Source organism: Oncorhynchus mykiss, chromosome 2, assembly GCF_013265735.2.
Source record: "Oncorhynchus mykiss isolate Arlee chromosome 2, USDA_OmykA_1.1, whole genome shotgun sequence".
Classification (NCBI taxonomy): Eukaryota; Metazoa; Chordata; class Actinopteri; order Salmoniformes; family Salmonidae; genus Oncorhynchus; species Oncorhynchus mykiss.
Window position 1 is genome coordinate 29,013,334 of NC_048566.1, and position 15,892 is coordinate 29,029,225.

General features: G+C 43.1%; 1 non-coding gene across 1 annotated transcript; it reads left to right on the plus strand.

Annotated features, from left to right (window-relative positions):
• The first annotated feature begins 8,085 nt into the window (after positions 1 to 8,085).
• Positions 8,086 to 8,158, plus strand: trnat-ugu. The gene has a single exon. It is a non-coding gene; the product is annotated as a tRNA-Thr (tRNA).
• Positions 8,159 to 15,892: the final 7,734 nt, after the last annotated feature.

Sequence of the window (15,892 nt, forward strand, 5' to 3'; positions counted from 1 at the left end):
CTCCCACGACGGGCCGCACACCGGAACCTCCCACGACGGGTCCGGATCCGCCAGAGTCTCCCCTCCAGTCCGGATGCGCCAGAGTCTCCCCTCCAGTCCGGATGCGCCAGAGTCTCCCCTCCAGTCCGGATGCGCCAGAGTCTCCCCTCCAGTCCGGATGCGCCAGAGTCTCCCCTCCAGTCCGGATGCGCCAGAGTCTCCCCTCCAGTCCGGATCCGCCAGAGTCTCCCCTCCAGTCTCAACCATCAGTCCAGTGGCGTCCTCTAGGCCGGGGTCGGCGGTTAGGGTTCCCGCTCCAGAGACATTAAGTAAGGGTGGAGCGGGGTCCACGTCCCGAGCCAGAACCACCACCTCGGATTAATGCCCACCCAGACCCTCCCATATAGTGTTAGGTGTGCGGCCGGGAGTCTGCACCTTCGGGGGGGTACTGTCACACCCTGACCTTAGTAGTCTTTGTTTTCTTTGTAATTTTAGTTAGGTCAGGGTGTGACATGGGTGATGTATGTGTTTGCCTTGTCTAGGGGTTTTGTATGTTTATGGGGGTGTCCTATCTAGGTTTTTTGTAAGTCTATGGTTGCCTAGATTGGTTCTCAATTAGAGGCAGCTGTCTATCGTTTTCTCTGATTGGGAACCATATTTAGGCAGCCATATTCTTTGTTTATTTTGTGGGTGATTGTTCCTGTTCCAGTGTTCCAGTTACGGGACTGTTTCGTCTTCGTTCCTTTTGTCGGTTTGTTGTTTTTGTTCGGTTTTTAAGTATTTCCATTAAATATGGATTATCATCACACTGCATCTTGGTCCTCCTCTCTTTCACCCAGAGACAATCGTTACATTTGTATAAACGGGTCTGTCTCTCCGGCCTTTTCAATATTGAATTGCGATCTCCACCGTTTCATATAAAGTGAATGTGTCGGAACGAGAGACAGCAAATTGAGTTGGTTGTCATACAGTAGCAACATACAAAACTTTGTTTTAGTTGGCTGGCTAACTCGATAATTTGTTGCCAAAACTAAAATGGATGAGTGGAAAATTTTTGGGCAACATGACTATGGAATAATTGGGAAAAAGAGATGGCAATAATACACAGGCATGCATATTTGGGGGATACTGAATTGAATGACCTAGAGAAAAGCCACAACAGGGAAAAAAGCCAGTTAAGAATACAAACTGGGCTATGCGTTGCTTCGAGGGCTGGCTAGCAGAGAAGAAAAAAGTTCTTCAAACTTCAAAACTGTCACTAAAGAAGAGTTTACCATTGTTCTGACAGTTTTATGGAAATGTACGAAATGGGAACTCCTCGTACTCCTCGTACAGCATAAGTAGCTACCTGGCACTCCGGAGTGGGCTCAACGGGTTTCTAAATGACCCAACCACCAGTCGCAGCTAGTGCCTTATGAAGGACACTGAATTTACCACCTCGAATCATGCATTTCTGGCCAACATCAAACAGCTAAGGCAAGACAAATATATCACAAACAGCCACCCTCCCATCACTGATAAGGACATGGCCCAGCTCCAAAACTTCCAGGCTCTGAATCCCGGTACACCAAGGGGTCTGGTCCAGAAAGTGTGGTTCAACCTCCAGTTACATCTGGGTCAAAGAGGAAAAGAGGGGAACAGACAACTAAAACCCAACTCATTCCTTGTAAAAACAGACGAGAACAGTCTATGTTGTTCATAGCCTGTTTGTTTTATTTCTAAGTTTCACTCGTAATAGGGTACTGGAAAGCAATATTATAACACCGCATTCTCTCTCTCAGATACGCCACTCTCGCATATAAACGAGGCCACAAAGAATCGTCTGGACCCAAGGGAGAGGAGCAGGGAGTCATGTTCGAGCAGCCAGGGAACCTACTATGCCCGGTGGCATGACTGGAAAAATATCTACTGAAATGCCTGGAGAACAGCCTTGCATTTTATCTCCACCCAAGGAGGGGAGTGTATTGGGGACTCGATCTGGTACACGTCAGTGCCGATGGGCGTGAACTATCTGGCAGCACTTCTACCCAAGATCTGCAGGGCAGCGGGAACAACTACATACACAAATCACAGCATCAGGACAACGCCATTTCAGAAACTGGCCAATGCTGGTTTAGATGAGACGGAGATTATGTCAGTGAGTGGGCATCGGTACAGAACAAAAAGACTGGGTCGCGTCCATAGATACAGAACAAAAACAATGAATGACTGGGTCGCGTCTCTAGCAACCCTAGATTTGTGTCGGGACTATATCTTGTGGAAAGATGAAATAGTACAAATAAATTAATCAAAATATAGTTTTTAATTAAAATATGTCGATCATTATTTGAATATGTTGGTAACCCGTTGTATAAAAGTGATAATGTCCTCGAAGCCAGTGTTCGGCAGATATATTGGGACGGTTTGCCGGCCCTAGTCGAACACCCATGCCAATATGTCCTCCAAACACCGGCTTCTCGGGCATTATCACTTAAATGTCCTACACAGTTTTAGTGTAATTTTATGATTTCATGTCTATTGACTATTTAGTGATGAACAAAACTGGAAATTGCTTCTCTGATGTTTTCAAGTAGCATCCCTGAGATGACTAATACAAGAAATGATGGATAGTGTAGCTCACATATGCATAATCTATGAGCAGAATTACTGCCTTACCTCAATTAGCCACAACATCCCTAGTTTGATTTCTGGAAGCTGTGCCATTCCATTTTCCCTAGATTTCCCCCCATGTGGGCCAGCCCCCTATCAATTCGTGTTCCAGTCAATGAGTTCAGCCCCTCGCTACTTGAGTGACAGCTAGCAAGAATCAGAGTAGAGCGAGAGAGAGCGCAATGACGTGGTGCACACATCTGCACATGTGTGATGCTGCAAAAAAAGAAACGTCCCTTTTTCAGGACCCTGTCTTTCAAAGATAATTTGTAAAAATCCAAATAACTTCACAGATCTTCATTGTAAAGGGTTTTACACACTGTTTCCCATGCTTGTTCAATTAACCAATAACAATTAATGAACATGCACCTGTGGAACGGTCATTAAGACACTAACAGCTTACAGACGGTAGGCAATTAAGGTCACAGTTCTGAAAACTTAGGACACTAAAGAGGCCTTTCTACTGACTCTGAAAACACCAAAAGAAACATGCCCAGGGTCCCTGCTCATCTGCGTGAACGTGCCTTAGGCATGCTGCAAGGAGGCATGAGGACTGCAGATGTGGCCATGGCAATAAATTGCAATGTCCGTACTGTGAGATGCCTAAGACAGCGCTACAGGGAGACAGAACAGACAGCTGATAATCCTCCCAGTGGCAGACCACGTGTAACAGCACCTGCACAGTTTCGGTACATCCGAACATCACACCTGCGGGACAGGTACAGGATGGCAACAACAACTGCCTGAGTTACACCAGGAACGCACAATCCCTCCATCAGTGCTCAGACTGTCCACAATAGACTGAGAGAGGCTGGACTGAGGGCTTGTAGGCCTGTTGTAAGGCAGGTCCTCACCAGAAATCACCGGCAACAACGTCGCCTATGGGCACAAACCCACCGTCGCAGACCAGACCGGACTGGCAAAAAGTGCTCTTCACTGACGAGTTGCGGTTTTGTCGCACCAGGGGTGATGGTCGGATTCGCATTTATCGTTGAAGGAATGAGCGTTACACCGATGCCTGTAGTCTGGAGCGGGATAGACTTGGAGGTGGAGGGTCCGTCATGGTCTGGGGCGGTGTGTCACAGCATCATCGGACTGAGCTTGTTGTCATTGTGGGCAATCTGAATGCTGTGCGTTACAGGGAAGACCGCCTCCTCCCTCATGTGGTACCCTTCCTGCAGGCTCATCCTGACATTACCCTCCAGCATGACAATGCCATCAGCCATACTGCTCGTTCTGTGCGTGATATCCTGCAAGACAGGAATGTCAGTGTTCTGCCATGGACAGCGAAGAGCCGTCTCCGTCATGTTGGATCGGAGGGTGAGGGCTAGGGCCAACCCCCCCAGAAATGTCCAGGAACTTGCAGGTGCCTTGGTGGAAGAGTGGGGCATCTCACAGCAAGAACTGGCAAATCTGGTGCAGTCCATGAGGAGGAGATGCATTGCAGTACTTAATGCAGCTGGTGGCCACACCAGATGCTGACTGTTATTTTTGGTTTTGACCACCCCTTTATTCAGGGACACATTATTCCTTTTCTGTTAGTCACGTCTGTGGAACCTGTTCAGTTTATGTCTCAGTTGTTGAATCTTGTTATCTTCATGCAAATATTTACAAATGTTAAGTTTGCTAAAAATAAATGCAGTTGACAGTGAGAGGACGTTTCTTTTATTGCTGAGTTTAGTAGAAGTGTAGTTCAATAGTATACATATTTTAATAATGTATTTTAATGATATAGTCTAGGGGTTTTCAAACTTTTCTTGCCCAGAGACTCCCGGCCAGGCAAACCCTCATCATATGTTAGCAAAAATGTAAAATCACTTCTTATCAGGTGAATGATAATGGCAAGTAGAAGTAATCAACATTTTAAAAGTGAAGAGATTTGGTAGACTGTTATTGTTTTCACATCCCCACAGTTCATTGGAAGAGGAAATGTAAACTAACATAGTCTATTAGCTCGAAAGGTATCTTGGCGGTGTAGAGAATTTTGCTGTTGTAAAGCACATTTTCTGCAATTCTACATCTGTCAATTGAGCTGAGAACATTTTGAAGTTTTTAAGCTAATTTCCAGAAATTGTACACAGTTTTGCATCGAACTCAAAACAATTTTGCCATTTTAAAGCTATGCACCACCACCCGCATAACCGGAAGCGTTTCCAACTTTTCTCCCCCTGAGGTGTAGAATTGTATTTTTCAGACCTAAAACATTGTGTTTTCTGTATTCAGTGTGTGGTGGAGAAAGCAGGCACTCCTGTGGATGTTTGGTACCCTCAAGTGGTCATCTTGGATAAGTGCAACAGGACAGCAGATGTGTGCACCACGTCATTGCGCTCTCTCTTGCTCTACTCTGATTCTTGCTAGCTGTCAATCAAGTAGCGAGGGGCTGAACTCATTGACTGGAACACGAATTGATAGGGGGCTGGCCCACATGGGGGGAAGTCTAGGGAAAATGGAATGGCACAGCTTCCAGAAAACAGTCGCTTTCAAACTAGGAATTTTGTGGCTAATTGAGGTAAGGCAGTAATTCTGCTCATAGATTATGCATGTGTGAGCTACACTATCCATAATTTCTTGTATTAGTCATCTCAGGGATGCTACTTGAAAACATCAGAGAAGCAATTTCCAGTTTTGTTCATCACTAAACAGTCAATAGACATGAAATCATAAAATTACACTAAAACTGTGTAGGACATTTAAGTGATAATGCCCGAGAAGCCGGTGTTTGGAGGACATATTGGCATGGGTGTTCGACTAGGGCCGGCAAACCGTCCCAATATATCTGCCGAACACTGGCTTTGAGGACATTATCACTTTTATACAACGGGTTACCAACATATTCAAATAATGATCGACATATTTTAATTAAAAACTATATTTTGATTAATTTATTCGTACAATGTCATCCTTCCACAAGATATAGTCCCGACACAAATCTAGGGTTGCTAGAGATGCGACCCAGTCATTCATTGTTTTTGTTCTGTATCTATGGACGAGACCCAGTCTTTTTGTTCTGTACCGATGCCCACTCACTGACATAATCTCCGTCGCATCTAAACCAGCATTGGCCAGTTTCTGGACTGTCGTGGTCCTGATGCTGTGATTTGTGTTTGTAGTTCTTCCCGCTGCCCTGCAGATCTTGGGTAGAAGTGCTGCCAGATAGTTCACGCCCATCGGCACTGACGTGTACCAGATCGAGTCCCCGATACACTCCCCTCTTTGGGTGGAGATAAAATGCAAGGCTGTTCTCCAGGCATTTCAGCAGATATTTCTCCAGTCAAGCCACCGGGCATAGTGGGTTCCCTGGCTGCTCAAACATGAATCCCCTCATGGACTCCCTGCTCCTCTCCCTTGGCCTTGTTTATATGCGAGAGTGGCGTATCTGAGAGAGAGAATGTGGTGTTATAATATTGCTTTCCAGTAGCCTATTACGAGTGCAACTTAGAAATAAAACAAACAGGCTATGAACAACATACCTTAGACTGTTCTCGTCTGTTTTTACGAGGAATGAGTTGGGTTTTAGTTGTCTGTTCCCCTCTTTTCCTCGTTGACTCAGATGTAACTGGAAGTCGAACCACACTTTCTAGACCAGACCCCTTGGTGTACCGGGATTCAGAGCCTGGAAGTTTTGGAGCTGGGCCATGTCCTTATCAGTGATGGGAGGGTGGCTGTTTGTGATATATTTGTCTTGCCTTAGCTGTTTGATGTTGGCCAGAAATGCATGATTCGAGGTGGTAAATTCAGTGTCCTTCATAAGACACTAGCTGCGACTGGTGGTTGGGTCATTTAGAAACCCGTTGAGCCCACTCAGGAGTGCCAGATAGCTACTTATGCTGTACTCCTCCCCCTTCCCATTTCGTACATTTCCATAAAACTGTCGGAGAACAATGGTAAACTCTTCCTTAGTGACAGTTTTGAAGTCAACAAATCAAATCAAATCAAATTTATATAGCCCTTCGTACATCAGCTGATATCTCAAAGTGCTGTACAGAAACCCAGCCTTAAACCCCAAACAGCAAGCAATGCAGGTGTAGAAGCACGTGGCTAGGAAAAACTCCCTAGAAAGGCCAAAACCTAAGAAGAAACCTAGAGAGGAACCAGGCTATGTGGGGTGGCCAGTCCTCTTCTGGCTGTGCCGGGTGGAGATTATAACAGAACATGGCCAAGATGTTCAAATGTTCATAAATGACCAGCATGGTCGAATAATAATAAGGCAGAACAGTTGAAACTGGAGCAGCAGCACGGTCAGGTGGACTGGGGACAGCAAGGAGTCATCATGTCAGGTAGTCCTAGGGCTCAACAACCTTTTTCTTCTCTGCTAGCCAGCCCTCGAAGCAACGCACAGCCCAGTTTGTATTCTTAACTGTGTTTTTTCCCCGTTGTGGCTTTTCTCTAGGTCATTCAAATCAGTATCCTCCAAATATGCATGCCTGTGTATTATTGCCATCTCTTTTTCCCAATTATTCCATAGTCATGCCGCCCAAAAATGTTCCACTCATCCATTTTAGTTTTGGCAACAAATTATCGAATTAGCCAGCCAACTGAAAAAAAGTTTTGTATGTTGCTACTGTATGACAACCAGCTCAATTTGCTGTCTGTCTCGTTCCGACACATTCACTTTATATGAGACGGTGGAGATCGCAATTCAATATTGAAAAGATCGGAGAGACAGACCAGTTTATACAAATCTCTGCTGTTGAGAACTAAATGCTAGTCTAAAAGAAATGGGAGATAATGTCTACATGCTTTTTATAGTGGAGATAAAGTTTATACATTGATGCTCCCCCTACCCCCCCCCCCCCCCCCCCCCCCCACCACCACTACCACCTCATCTGACATTTAACCTGCCCCCACCCAATGGACATTTATCATGTTAGTTGTAAACATGTAATTATTATTATGTTGCTATTGTTTCATTCACTTCCCTTTGACCTGCACTGTAGGAGTTTAAGATATTCACTGTACCCTGCATTTACATCTGCAACCCTGCGCATGTGACTAATAAACACTCTCTGTGGCACTGCTAGGACACGCCACTAGAGCGCAGCAACAGGCAATAAAATGCAGTGATCATTTGTAGGCTGTTCTCTGGCAATGGCAAAGCATTTTATGGTCTGTTGCTGCTCTCTAGTGGCAAGTCCTTGCAGTGCCACAGGGGTGTGTGTGTGTGTGTGTGTTTTATTGCACAGGTCCAATTGGCATTTAAAAATGTGTATTATGTTTTTCTGGTCTAAATCTCATGTAGATCATGATGTAACAGAAAGATTGAAAACCAGCAGACACTAAAGCCTGGAGTAGGTCACTTTGCTTCATATGCTAACAACCTGTTTAGCTGGTTAGGCCAGACTGCACTAACAGCTGTGTGGTGGAGTGAGTGGCATGAGGTGTGGCCTTCTGTCTGTGAATTGGCAAGATCCGTTGTAATATGTAAATGGACTGTTGTCTCAAGGTGTGAGTAGGTAAGGCTCCATAGCTCAGTGGTTAGAGCACTGGTCTTGTAAACCAGGGGTCGTGAGTTCAATTCTCGCTGGGGCCTTGACTAAATGGTCGCATGTTTTAATCCAGGTCAGTACAATCCCGATTTGTGTTCAATTCTGCTCCCCAGAATTATGTTGTTGTAGTAGCTTATGTCTCTTGTCAACAGAAATTACATTATTGACATTATCTATATTTATTTTTACATTTTTTTGGCGAGTTACTGGGTTTTATTACCTTCAGTCCTAGCTCCATAGCTCAGTGGTTAGCGCACTGGTCTTGTAAACCAGGGGTTGTGAGTTCAGGTCACGCTGGGGCCTTCCTTGAGGGGTCATATGTTTAAGCCCTGATGTGTGCTCTAGCAGCACTACACACACTGTGTCTGTGCAGCCTAACATTGTTTTACATTGCAGTAAAACCAGGTGATTATTAGCAACATACAACTGTTCATTTGCCTCTCAATGATCATTCAACGCTGCACAATTTGATGGACAGACAGAACATCATTGAAATTTGCCAGAGTAGCCTACTGTTCCACCTATGGGCAGATATTTTATTAACATCTTCAATGCCTGGATCGGGAGCCGGGGTGGGGCATGTGTGGAGCTTTGTCCCCGGGGGAAGGGCCTTGCTTGAGGGACCAATGCAATCAATGTTGACATATGAGATGAATGTGTGAAAACTGTGGATGTCGTTGTATTTGATCATGTCACCACTACAGATTTGTTTTGTTTCTGCATTTTATTTCCATTGATCTTTTTCTGGCAGAGATCAATGTATTATTGTATATGGCAGTAGGAAAGAAGTCCTACTTGAGCATTTATTTCACTCTCCCCTCGTCAGTACGTCCAACCGGCCTCACAAATGCAGACCATGTGTAACCACGCCAGCCCAGGACCTCCACATCCGGCTTCTTCACCTGTTGGATCGTCTAAGACCAGCCACCCGGACAGCTGATGAAAATGTGGTTTGCAGAAGCAAATCATTTCTACATAAACTGTCAGAAACCATCTCAGGGAAGCTCATCTGCGTGCTCATCATCCTCACCAGGGTCTTGACCTGACTGCAGTTCGGCATTGTAACCAACTTCATTGGGCAAATGCTCACCGTTGATGGCCACTGGCACGCTGGAAAAGCGTGCTCTTTTATTTTTTCTAAGGTGTCTGTGACCAACAGATGCATATCTGTATTCCCAGTCATGTGAAATCCGTAGATTCCATTTATTCAGAGATTGAGCATGATTAATGCAAAAGTAATGTCCCCTAACCTCCTGTCAGAAGGGTGCAAGCTAGGATTAATGAAATGCCAAAGGTAATATGGAGTTGTGAGGAGAAATGCAGTATGTGCAAATGTTTTCTTATATAAACATTTTACATGCAATTTGTTATGTGTATATAGCTTGTCCTGAAAAACAAAGTAGTTTGCATGTGAGTTAATTGTAACTAGTGGTCTATGCAAGATAAACATAATACAAGGGAGAAGGATTCATTTTACATACTTTTGTCGCCATAAATTATACAATCAAATCGTTGTACAAATTCTGGGACCTCATTTTAAATCCTCTTATGTTATCATTATGGTCACATCATCAGGGAGTGTGGAGAAAATGCCGATAACATCTTGCGAGGTTTGGATGTGGGATTTGACTTTGCAGTAGGTGGAGACAGGATATCAAGAAGAATCGAAATTGCCTTTTTGACAACTAACATGAAAAAAATACTGTCTAACCTAAACTTGAGTGAATGCTTTGGTATTTCGTACAGTTGCACCTACATCGAGGCATATCGTTAAGGAGGTTTGTTCTATCGTGTCAATGCTCTGGAGCTAGTAATGCTGCCTTTGCTGAAACATTTCAATACAGTGGAGGGTAGGTTCCGTATTAGGATAGGTCCCCAGTGGGGGTATTCCCCTGCAAGGTCTGTAAAAGGGACAAAAGTCCCAGTTGCAGTGAGTTTTTGTAAGACGAGAGTTCTAGAAGCTAATGAGTTAAAAAACAAAATGGAAAAATAAGATATTTGAACATTGCTTGATTTACGTGTAGTAGCAGTATCAATACGGAGAGGGGTTGGTTTATGCCCTATGGGGAGGGGGAGCCATGAGAGATGAGTTCAGAAGTTTACATACACTAAGTTGACTGTGCCTTTAAACAGCTTGGAAAATTCCAGAAAATGATGTCATGGCTTTAAAAGCTTTTGATAGGCAAATTGACATAATTTGAGTCAACTGGAGGTGCACCTGTGGATTTATTTCCAGGCCTACCTTCAAACTAAGTGCGTCTTTGCTTGACATCATGGGAAAATCAAAAGAAATCAGCCAAGACCTCAGAAAAAAATTGTAGACCTCCACAAGTTTGGTTCATCCTTGGGAGCAATTTCCAAATGCCTGAAGGTACCACGTTCATCTGTACAAACAATAGTACACAAGTATAAACCCCATGGGATCACGCAGCCGTCATACCGCTCAGGAAGGAGTTGCGTTCTGTCTCCTAGAGGTTGAACGTACTTTGGTGCGAAAAGTGCAAATCCATCCCAGAACAACAGCAAAGGACCTTGTGAAGATACTTTTGTACCCGTTTCCTCCAGTATCTATATCCACAGTAAAACGAGTCCTATCTTGACATAACCTGAAAGGCCGCTCAGCAAGGAAGTAGCCACTGCTCCAAAACCGCCATAACAAAGCCAGACTGATTTGCAACTGCACAATGGGACAAAGATTGTACTTTTTGGAGAAATGTCCTCCGGACAAAGGGGAAGGTAGGCAAGCCGAAGAACACCATCCCAACCGTGAAGCATGGGGGTAGCAGCATCATGTTGTGGGGGTGCTTTGGTGCAGGAGGGACTGGTGCACTTCACAAAATAGAGGTCATCATGAGGAAGGACAATCATGGGGATATATTGAAGCAACATCTCAAGACATCAGTTAAAGCTTGGCCGCAAATGGGTCTTCCAAATGGACAATGACCCCAAGCATACTTCCAAATTTGTGGCAAAATGGCTTAAGGACAACAAAGTCAAGATATTGGAGTGGCCATCACAAAGCCCTGACCTCAATCCTATAGACAATTTGTGGGCAGAACTGAAAAAGCGTGAGCGAGCAAGGAGGCCTACAAACCTGACCAGTTACACCAGCTCTGTCAGGAGGAATGGGACAAAATTCACCCAACTTATTGTGGGAAGCTTGTGGAAGGCTACCTACAACGTTTGTCCCAAGTTAAACAATTTAAAGACAATGCTACCAAATACCTATTGAATGTGTGTAAACTTCTGACCCACTGCGAATGTGATGAAAGAAATATCTGAAATAAATCATTCTCTACTATTTTTCATACATTCCACATTCTTAAAATAAAGTGGTGATCCTATCTGACCTAAAACAGGGAATTTTTACGAGGATTAAATGTCAGGAATTTCAGATTTCATTTTGTGTTTGTTTCGTTACAAATTTCACCAGATTGGGATACTTGAGTGTGAGATTATGCGAGGGGTTATGGTGCTAATTTCATGATCTAGTAACTCTTCAGAGAGGTCACCAGTAGAATAAGGGAGTATGGACTAATGTTGAAAATTATTTTAGCAATAACAGTAGTTTATGCTCTTTGACATTTGTCGTAGAGATAATGTTATTAAGAAATGGTTAATGTAATAATTCTTCATATTGTCAATGCTTGTCTGGATTTCCTGAAACAGAATTGAATTGAACTAAACTGTTGTTCTGATCTGTGCTTTTTTGAGATTATCATGTAAGGTGACGTCAGATCGTGTCTTAATGCATGGTAGGAATAATTTGACCACAAACAGTATGTGTCAACCCTCCCTAACCGGCTGCAGAAAGAGCGACGATGGCGTGCAATGCGACAGTGACTTTTTAACACTTCTATCTGAGTCCGAGCCATAAACCAGAGTGCTGAGAACAGCTCAGGTGAGAGACTTCTTTCCTTTGGAGAAACGGATGTATCTATTTGGATGTTGGCAAGAGTTAAATGTGCCGTTGGGAAGATGAACTGTAAACAATATCTGAAAAAGACAGGCTAGAATGATACATCCTGGAAGAAGTACGGGGGTGGTCTACACACTGCGAACAATTTAGACTAAGGATCCGTTGAGATACTGATCTTTCATTACCAGGCCATTCTTGACAGGATAACAGGGACAAAGGGGGGCTATAATGAGAAGAGTTATTCCCGGCAATAAAAGGTTTAATTTATAATTGTACATTCTAACAGGGATGATGTGTGCTCTGTTTAGAAGCTGGAATTCGAGTCCTATACTCAAAGTAAGCACTAAGGACTGTAATTTAAAATTTGTGTTGGATAATTTATCAAATATTTTAGTTATGATTTGGATAGAGCGAGAGAGAGTTGCTACAAAACGGTGAGAGGTGGGGGCGATGCTAAAATGTAAATAGCTTGTTGTATACGGGTGAGACCTAATGTCCGATCGACACCTCTATAGATATAGCAAATTAGGTCTGACTATTCCACGAAAGGAGAGACCCACATAGAATAAGAGATTAAAGAGACCACACACATAGTCAGGCAGGAGAGCAACTATAGTAATTGGATATAATTAAAGAGCACATACATAGATCATAGAAATACATACACATAGATTGTGAGAATGAGACAGATACATGTGGTCGAGGGGTAGCACTCTTCCCTACAATGCGGGAGACTCGGGTTCGCATCTCAGCCTGGGCCCCAATAGACAGATTCATTCAGGTAATTAAAGGTTTTGCCTGGAAAGATACGTTTGTTTAAGATATAAACTGAACGTTTTCATAGCTTGTTTAGGTTAAATTGAAAGACTAATTCATTCACAATAAGTACTCACAGACATGATTCAAACAGTTTTAGAAACTTCAGAGTGTTTTCTATCCAAATATTCTAATAATATGCATATCTTATCTTCTGGGGATGAGTAGCAGGCAGTTGAATTTGGGCATGCTTTTCATCCAAAATTCAAAATGCTGCCCCCTATCCTAGAGATGGTAAAGGGGTACACTCACATATGGAGTTTTAATTAAACACGTGAATTCTGATAAAGGGGATGCTCTGGGAACCTGTAGAACATTTTTGATGGTTTTTCTTTAAGTTGTATAATATAGTATGGAACAGGACTGTAAAAGGGTGGTATGACCTTTGACGTCTATCATGGCTTTCCGTTGTGGTCTGATCAGCCTCATGGGAGGGCCATTTGGATAATGAATTTAAGGTCATTTGTGATACTGATTTTAACCTCTTAAAGCTAGGGGGCAGAATTTTCACTTTTGGATAAATAGCGTGCCCAATTTCAACTTCCTGCTACTCATGCCAGGAATATAAGATATGCATATTATTCTTAGATTTGGATAGAAAACACTCTGAAGTTTCTAAAACTGTTTGAATCATGTCTGTGAGTATAACAGAACTTATGTAGCAGGCAAAACCCTGAGGACTAACTGTTCAGAATTCTTTTTTTGTTCCCTTTCTGTTCACTATATTGTCTTTTCCATTGGATATTTAATAGGAACCCATTTTCAGTTCCTACCGCTTCCACACAATGTCGCCAGTCTTTGGAATATGATTGAGGTTATTCCTTTGTTCTATGATGAAGTAGGCCAACTCGGAACTGGGGACACTTTTGTGAGTTGCGCAAGACGTGAACAGCAGTGCTGGTTTGTTTTCGTTCCTGTATTGAATACAGATTGCCCCGTCTACAATTTGATCGTTTATTAACGTTTAAAAATACCTAACGTTGTATTACAAAAGTAGTTTGAAATATTTTGGCAAAGTTTATAGGCAACTTTTGAAATATTTTGTGGTGGCGTTGCGTTTTTGTAAGCTGTCTTTTTCTGGATCAAACACGCTTTATAAATGGACATTTTCGATATATATGGACGGAATTAATCGAACAAAAGTACCAATTGTGATGTTTATGGGACATATTGGAGTGCCAACAAAAGAAGCTTGTCAAAGGTAATGCATATTTTATATTTTATTTCAGCGTTTTGTGTAGCGCCTGCTATGCTAGCTCCTTTGTTTACTGCTGGTGCAGATGGGTGCAGGCTATCAGATAATAGCTTCTTATGCTTTCGCTGAAAAGCATTTTTAAAATCATTTTATTTGAATCTCGCGCTCTGCATTACCCCTGGCAATTGGCCAGTTGAGACGCTAGCGTCTCCCCTATCCATAAGAGGTTGGGTAAATTGAGTAATTGATAATTATGAACGAGTTTTATAGTTCTTTGACATAGTTGTAATTTGAACCAATGAGAAGAAAGAAAAGTCATAGCCCTGGGCTAATGGTAGACTTACAGATTACTTCCATAAACATGTTTATTTTCTACAATCCATGAGTTCAGACAATGCCAAACAGTGAGACACTTAGTCGAGATTTGGAAACAACCCATATTTGATACTGACTGTTATGAGAAAGAGCGACAGAAAGATAGGAGAAAGGGCAGACGGAGGAGCCCTCCCCGCACTGCTGAGTCCTTGAAGGTTTGGGAGCAGAGAGGAGAAGGTGGGGAAGGGGGGCCAGGAAATCAGCAAGATAGGAGTGACACAGAATGGGTAGATAACAGTTACTGAGTGGAGAAAAAAGGGGAATGAAAGCTTAGTTGGTTTCAGGAACTAAGGTGTTAAACACGGAAACATTGCCCAGAAATGATTTGACCCAACTGTTTACATAGTCAAGCACATATACATCTAAGACCATCTAAGACCATACAAAGCAGCACAGATAACTCTTAAAATAGATAAGACACTTGACAGAGAATTGTAATTGTTACAGGATGGCCATGACCGAACGCCCCAGGGAGAATTGGACACGTAGAGAATGATAGGGGCGCTCCTACATGATAATGTCTGACATAAGGATAATTTACTTATCTTACCTAAGTCATTGTTTAGATATGCGGCAATATTGATACAGGGGTGGAGCCATGTATCAAAGGGGGGATAGGATAGGACACTTTGTGGCCTATTGGATAATAATAACAATTTTATTTGACCATAATCGTGTAAAGATATTAGAGTTGGTTTACTAGGATCTATTTCTTTAAATAATGGATGACATTCTAGCTAATCAGATAGAACAACTAGAATGACAGAGTTAGGGAGCAGAACAAGTAGGCAGAGAAGTTGAAGATATACTAGCAGAACACATGAGAAGACTGTTTGTTAACCAAACCCGTATGTATGTCCAAGATTTTATGCTCTACAGGTGAATTACAGGAGAAGGTGATTCACTCAATCCAGTCCCTGAGGTGAATAGACAGGAGGCAGCCCCGTTGGGAGAGGCCATACCAAGTACTCCGGGTGACAGCCTTCGTGGTGAGAATAGCTCTAAGAGCTACCTGGGTTCATATCACACATTGCAAGAGGGTAAGACACTGACACTGTTGAACAATCACAGAGTTAGGAGAAGAACCGAATACCAATAGGGTTCTGGGTTATCTCTCTAACGAAGATTCCCTGACCCCGCCCTATCCTCCCTGTGTGCGTTCATAGAAGTGAAAGTATGGTCTGGACTCTAGCTGATGATATGTTCTCCGGGAAAGGGTGGGGATTTACATGAGTGCTGACTGGTCTGAGCTGTCTTATTGTGGGAGCAATATGAATAAATACACCATGACCAATCCGAGAATGGTGGTAACTTGACCCATAGTTAGACGATGAGGTTTTTGTATTAACCAAGAATAAGTGGAGATTGGGAAGGATGTCTCAGTGGAGTTCTATGTAGACCAAATGGGGTCTCTGACTCCTTGGCAGTCTAGGACTATGATTCATTATGGAAGATATCGGTGCAGGTCCCCAT